The 7995-nt window shown below is 38.5% G+C and overlaps 1 pseudogene; it reads right to left on the bottom strand.

The window, feature by feature from the left end:
- Positions 1 to 3186: 3186 nt before the first annotated feature.
- On the bottom strand, positions 3187 to 4809 carry LOC148253394 (uncharacterized; annotated as a pseudogene).
- Positions 4810 to 7995: the final 3186 nt, after the last annotated feature.

The raw sequence follows: 7995 nt of genomic DNA, 5'->3' as shown, positions 1-7995 counted from the left end.
CAATGCGTGTCCTTGCTGCAACATGGAGCAGCTGGCTGGAGGAAGAGGAATGGTTGACCGCAACAGCTGGCTGGCAAGATAGCTGCAGCAACACTCTTCTCACCCGGACTCCCCAAATGGCGGGATCAGTTTCCACCTCTTCAGTATAAGGAATTTCTTAATTAATTATTTTTTTTCAATTACCTTTTTTTTCTTTTAATTAATTTAAACATGATTAATTAATTTAACATGTTGGAAAGGAGAAGAAAGAGAACAATGGAGAAAAAATTACTCTGATTTTTCTAATGGTATTCATGGACAACAAAAAGATATATGCAGCTTGTTGTACAATGGCAAAGAGAAAAGACAAAAAAAATGATTACAATTAACATACTAATTTTATCTAATCTAATCACTAATTAATCTTAATACTCCCCATCAAGAGGCAGAATACAAATTTATTGTACCCATCTTGTTTAATAAATTGTCAAACTATATGGGATGAAGAGCTTTTGTCATTAAATCTGCCAGTTGATTCCGAGTGTATATATGCATTGTTTTCAAGGTACCATCTTGAATTCTTTCTCGGACAAAATGACAGTCAAGTTCAATATCTTTTGTTCTCTCATGATATACAGGATTCGAAGCAATGTGTAGAGCTGTCTGATTATCACAGTAAAGCAATGCAGGACATTGATGTTGCACCTTTAAATCTCGCAACAAATTTAGAATCCACACTATTTCACATGTAGTATTGGCTTGGGAACGATACTTGGCTTCTGCAGATGACCGAGATACAACTTGTTGTTTCTTTGATTTTCATGATACTAATGAAGATCCAAGAAAAACACAATAACCAGTTAGAGATCTTCTAGTGTTAGAACATGTGTCCCAATCAGCATCAGAAAAGCCTTAATCTGAACGGTAGATGATGAAGGAAAGAAGAGACCCTGTCCAGGTGTTCTCTTAATGTACTGAAGAATCCGCAAAGCAGCCTGAAGGTGACTTGTCCTGGGAGCAGCTAAGAACTGACTCAGTCTATTGACAGAATAGCATATATCAGGACGAATGATGGTTAAATACAACAGTTTTCCAATCAGTCGCCGATAACTTTTGATATCACACAGAGGTTCTCCATCATCTTGGGACATCTTAATATTGGGTTCCATTAGAGTAGATGAGGGCCTACAACCAAGGTACCCAGTTTCAATCAACAGATCCAAAGCATATTTTCTTTGGCATAAAGTGATTCATGTGTCATTTCTTGCAATTTCAAGTCCAAGAAAATATCGGAGAGTTCCCAAATCTTTCATTTTAAATTTTTGTTTGAGTGCAACCTTGAGTTCTTCGACGGCATGATTATCATTACCAGCAATAACAATATCATCAACATACACCAACAATGCTAGAAAAACATTACCCTAATGTTTGACAAACAAGGAGTGGTCACATTGTGACTGATGGAAACCTTCTTGAAGTAATACTTGTGAGAACTTGTGAAACCATTGTCGGGAAGCCTGTCTCAACCCATAGATTGACTTGTGTAGCCGGCAAACAGGTTGATGTGGAAGAGTCTCCCCCTCTCGAGGAGAATAGCCTCGAGGAATATTCATATAAACTTCTTCGTGAAGGTCACCATGAAGGAAAGCATTGGTGACGTCTAACTGAGTCAGACTCCAACCATGAATAGCAACCAGTGAAAGCAAAATTTTTACAGTAACCAATTTTGCAACAGGAGAGAAAGTGTCAATGAAATCAATGCCAAATTGTTGTGTGTAGCCCTTAGCAACCAGACGGGCTTTGTGTCTCTCTACGGTCCCATCGGCTTGATATTTAACTTTATAAACCCACTTACAATCAACAAGTTTCTTCCCAGGTGGAAGGGAAACAATAGACCAAGTATTATTGTTCTCCAAAGCACGTAGCTCCACATTCATAGCGGTCATCCAAACATCGGACTGGACAGCCACAGAGAAGGTGGTAGGCTCAGTGTGGGAGGAAATGGCAAAAATAAAGTTGTGATATTGAGGTGTAAGCTTTATATAAGTAAGGAAGGAAGAAATGGGATAAAGTGCATGTGTATCTGTATTATGGCAGTGATAGTCAGACAAAAAAAGAGGTGATCGTGTGACACGCAGAGGTCGAGATGGTAGGGTTTAGGAAGAGTCATGCTGTGAGTGGGTAGGTGAATCAAGAGAAGCTGGTGAGTGTGTAGATGTATGGAGATGAAGAGGTAAAACACGGTCATGAAAAAAGTCATTGTGAATGGGACTAGGTGAGTGGGATGAAAGAAATGGAAAGATATGTTCATGAAAAATGACGTTTCGAGAGATGATGATTTGATTGCTCTCGATGTCAAGAAGTTTATATTCTTTGTAACCCGAAGGGTAACCAAGGAAGACACAAGCCCTAGAACGATGTGAAAATTTACGGCGATGACTATCGAAAGTGAAGCAATAGCATAGACAACCAAAGGTACGAAAATGATCATAAGATGGTTTTTTGTGAGTTAATAGTTCAAATGGAGTTTTATTAGATAACAAGGGGGAAGGTGTACGGTTGATCAGGTAAACAGCAGTCAAGATGCAGTCGCCCCAATAGATAATAGGGACATGGGACTGAAATAATAAGACATGTGCCACATTTAAAATGTGTTGATATTTGTGCTCGACAACAGAGTTTTGTTAGGAAGTCTCAACACAGGAATGATAAGAAACAAAGCCTTTTTATGTGAAAAATGAATGAAAATTCAACTCATGCGCATTGTCAGATCTCACAGATTTAATAAGAGTTTTATATTGTGTAAGGATAAGAGTATAAAAGTCAGAAAAAATGATAAGAACGTCCGACTTTTGACGAAAAAGATACACCTAAGTAGTGCGAGTGCAATCATCAACAATGGTAAGAAAGTATTTGTATCCCTCGATAGTAGATGTAGAAAAAGGACCTCAAATGTCAATGTGAATTAAATCAAATGGACAATCAGATAATTTGTTATGAGAAACAAAAGGCAATTTACGTTGTTTAGCCAAATGACAAATTTTGCAATGAGAAATATTCAAAGTCTGTAAATCGTACTGAAGTTTTACATAGGAAGGATGACCCATTCTAAAGTGCCATAGGCTACTTATAGAATTAGCGGAAACAGAATTAACAGCGGAAAAATGAAGATGTCTAGTAATTAAGTAGTAGAGGTTGCCAATGCGTCTACCCTTCCCAATCTACAAGTCCCGAGTGTGGTCTTGGATGACACAAGAATGAAGAGAAAAATTAACCGTACAGCTGTGGGTGGTGGTCAACATGCTTACACTGACAAGGTTAAAGGAAAAATGAGGGACAAATAAAACATCATGTAGGGTTAGGGTATCGGTGAGGAATACATTTCCAAGTTGAGCGACTAGCACCGAACTATCATTTGGTAAGGTGACTAAGATGGGTTCAACATGCTTAAGGGAGGTGAAAAGGTTGGGTGTGCAACATACGTGATGTGTGGCTCTAGAGTCAATAATCCAGCATTTAGAGGTAAGTGTGTGTGTGAAACTAGAAAGGCAGAAGGGTATGGATGATATACCTGTCGCGTGAAGGCCATAAGTGGCGTTATTGATGGGAGGAGAGAAGCTGTCCGGTGAGATGTTGGAGTGCGGTTGGTGAAGCCGTGCGCTTAGGTGAGCAATAATGTTTTGAATTTGCGATGTGCTCAGAGCATCGACCGAGGCAGCAGAATCAAGTGCCGGTAAGCAGGCAACTGTGGAGGTGAATTTTTGCGCCTGTTGCACTGTCGGGTGCGTGCCCGAGGAAAAAGAAAAATTGTGCTCTGGAGAAGCCTGTTCGTGGGCCAAGACCTGGTGGGTAGAAGAGAAAACGGGCCTGGACTCAGAGCCTGATGGATTAAGTGATCTGGTTCTAGGGGTGGGCCGAGACTGAAATGAATTGCGGGCTTAAGCTTGGGCTTGAACGTGTCCTTCATTAAAAACAGGCGAGTGCATTTTGGGCTTGGGCTTGAGGCCCGGTGGGTACCCATGTAAGCGGTAACACCTGTCTACAGTGTGGCCCCCGAGCCCACAGTGTGGTCCCCGAGCCCACAGTGTGAACAGGTGGGTCGTCTTCGACCTTGAGTTAGGGCAACGAAAGAACCAGACCCTGCAGCCGCCTCTGCGCACTCATCGAAGTCGATCGCATGGTGCTGTTCTTCTTGGACCACCAGCAAGAAAGCCTTCAAAATGGATGGCGAACATTCCATCATCAGGATTTGACCCCTAACAGCAGCGTAGGAAGGATTCAAACCCATCAAAAAAATCATCACAAACTCTACTCTTGATAATCATTCCATACCTTCATGTTTCCACAATGACAGGTTGGAGCTGGTTGGTAAGTTTTGAGCTCATCCCAGATTGTTTTCATCCGTGTATAATAGGCGTTGACGTTGAGTGACCCTTGAACAAGGTTATTCATGCTCTGTTTCAGTTGGTAGATGCGTGAAGCATTACTTTGCTGATAACGGAGTCGCAAATCTGTCCAGATAGATTGTGCATTTTCATGGTATAACAAACTATCAGCTATCTCCCTTGTTACAACATTCAACAACCAAGAAGTTACCATGCTATTGCAACGCGACTAAGCTCCGGCAGTGGAATTAGTGTTGCTCGGTTGATCGTAGGTTCCGTCTATGAAACCCAATTTATTTTTGGCGTTCAATGCTATTCTGATTGCTCTCTCTCATGTGATATAATTGTTGCCATTGAGGAGGTTGGATACCAAGACCAACCCAGGATGGTCAGCACTGTGAAGGAAGAAGAGGTTTTGGGAATCATCTGGTTGTTCTCTAACCATTGAAGATTTAAAGTTTGAAGCTCAATCACTGAGCTAAAAATTGTTTGATTAAAAAAAGGTGCTCTGATACCATGTTGGAAAGGAGAAGAAAGAGAACAATTGAGAAAAATTACTCTGATTTTTCTAATGGTATCATAGACAACAAAAAGATATATGCAGCTTGTTGTACAATGATAAAGAGAAAAGACAAAAAAAACGGTTACAATTAACATACTAATTTTATCTAATCTAATCACTAATTAATCTTAATATAACATATAATTTAAACTGGAATAAAATAAAATATACAAGATACTCATTTTATTAATTTATACAAAATTAATTTATATAAGTGAATATTACATTCTCCCCTTCTTAAGAAAATTTGCCCTCAAATTTTTAAAATTACTCAAACAACCTAGAATACATATCTCTCATGATACTCTCAACTTCCCAGGTTGCCCCTTAAGGGGAATGATGTTGTTAGAGTACTTTAACCACAAGAATCTTGCACAATCAAAGTACTCTCAACTATCTGTCAAGGATACAAATTGGATATTCGTCATATGACAAATTAGGTTGCAGTGCTTATGGCTCATAAGAAATTACATGAGATGGATCACAATGGTATTCCTGAAGCATGGAAATATGGAAGACATCATGGATATTAGAAAGCTGAGATAGAAGGCTAGATGGATAGGCAACAGTTCCAACCCACTCCAAAATATAAAAAGATCCAATAAATCTAAAATTCAGTTTCTCTTGTCTCCCAAATCTCATGATTCCCCTTATTGGATAAACTTTGATAAATATGTGATCTCCTACTATAAATTCTATATTTTCTCTCCTATTGTCAGCATAACGTTTCTGTCGACTTTGAACAGTAAGAAAATTCTGTTGGATGAAAAAAATCTTATCAATAGTCTCCTAGACTAGGCTGGATCCTAACAGATGTCTCTTCCCAACTTCGTCCTAATAAGAAGGAGAACGACAAGGTCTACCATATAATGCCTCATAGGACGTCATCCCTAACTGGACTGAAAGCTATTATTGTAAGCAAACTCTGCTAATGGCAAGTATCTACTCCAATCACCTCTAAAATCAAATATACAAGCTTTCAACATATCCTCTAATGTCTGAAGAGTCCTTTCATATTGTCCATCAATTTGTGGATAAAATGCATTATTAAAAGACAAACAAGTACCAAGAATGTCCTGAAAACTGAACCAAGGCTTAAAGGTAAATCGAGAGACTCGATTAAAAAAAATTAGATATTGGGATACCGTGTAGATAGACAATCTCCAGATGTACAACTCTGCTAATCAACTAAGAGAGTTAGTAATCTGCACAACTAATGAGTGAGCTGATTTGTTCAACCTGTCGACAACTATCTAGATAGCATTATGTATATAGCTAGTTCGGGGTAATCTAGTAATAAAATCCATGGTCACATGCTCTCACTTTTATTCATGAATAGGGAGAGATTAAAGTATAACACTAGGTCGTTGCTGCTCGATCTTGACCTAGTGACAGGTAAGACACTTAGAGATAAAATCTATGATATCCTTCTTCATCCTTGGGCACCAAAAACGAGATTTCAAATTGTGATACATCTTGGTACTACCATGATGAATAGATAATCTAGAGAAATGAGCCTCCCTCAGAATATCTTATCTTAACTCTGAGTGATCTTATACCCATAAACAGTTCCCAAATCGAAGGATGTCATCATCGGAAACCCTAAATTCAGTCTTATCACCCAAAAAAATCTTTTTTCTTTGTTTCAGCACCTAAGGATTTCTAGATTGAGCATCCCTAATTCTTTCAATGAAATAAGGCTTAATATGCAGATGAGCAATATAGGAACCATCCTTAGAAGTGTCCAAGGATAAGCTTGGATAGAATCAAGCAATTATAACTAAGAGACCATCAGTTGGCCAACAAAGCATGTACTCTTCTTACTGAAGGTGTCAGCTACAACATTACCTTTTTTAAGGTGGTAAAAAATCTTACAGTTATCATCCTTCGATAGGTTCAACTATCATCTTTGTCTCATGTTTAATTCTTTTTATGTGAAGAGGTACTTAAGACTTTTGTGATTTGTGAAGATAAAGATAATGTCATCAAATCTTTAAAGCAAAACAATGGCTGTAAGCTCAAGATCAAGAGTAGGGTAGTTGAGCTCATGGGATTTTAATTATCTAGAGCAGTACACAACTACTTTACCGTGCTTCATGAGTACACATCCTAAGTCCAGGTGAGATGCATCACAATAAACTATGAAATCACTAGAGTTATCGTGAATGGTTAATACAGGGCCATGGTCAATTGACATTTAAGCTCTACAAAGCTCTCCTCACACTCGGAGTTCCACTCAAATGGGATTTCTTTTCGGGTCAGTCGAGTAAGTAGAGCGGTAATTTTGGAGAACTCTCCACAAAATGACATTAGTAACCAACCAGATCTTTAAAACTCCAAACCTCTAACACAGTGGTTGGTCAGTCCCAATCAAGGATTGCCTCTAACTTGAAGGGATCAATAGAAATACCCTCACATGGAAAATGTGCCCTAGAAAAGTCACTCTATCCAGCCAGAACTCACATTTACTCAATTTGACGAATAATTTATTCCACTATAGAGGGTCTAAGACATGTGTTAGATGTGTAAAATGATCAGCCAAGCTCTTGAAATATATGAGTATGTTATCAATGAACACAATTACATACTTATCAAGAATTGGTTTAAACACCCTATTCATCAAGTCCATAAAGATTGCGGAGCATTCATCAGTCCAAATGTTATGACCAAAAATTCATAGTGTCCATATCGGGACCAAAAAGTTGTCTTGGGGATATCCTCGGCTTTAACTCGAACTTGATGATGGCACAATCATAAATCTATTTTTTTTTAAATATTGAGGCACTCTGTAGTTGATCGAATAGATCATCAATATTGGGTAATGGATATTTATTCTTAATGGTTACTCAACTCAAATCTCGATAGACAATACACATACGGAAAGTTTCATCTTTCTTTTTCACAAAAAGAATCGAAGCACCCCAAGGTGAAGTACTCAATCGAATGAAACCTTTATTTTGTAATTCTTGTTATTGGCTACCAGTTCCTGGAGTTCAATATGACCCATCCTGTACGGAGTCTTATAAATAGGAGTGGTATCAGGCAATAGGTCGATGAAGAATTCAACTT

This window comes from Carica papaya, chromosome 6 (genome assembly GCF_054855325.1).
Source record: "Carica papaya isolate Zhongbai chromosome 6, ASM5485532v1, whole genome shotgun sequence".
In the NCBI taxonomy this organism is placed as follows: domain Eukaryota; kingdom Viridiplantae; phylum Streptophyta; class Magnoliopsida; order Brassicales; family Caricaceae; genus Carica; species Carica papaya.
Note: the sequence above shows the minus strand (reverse complement) of the source record. Positions and strands in the feature narration are given on the sequence as shown.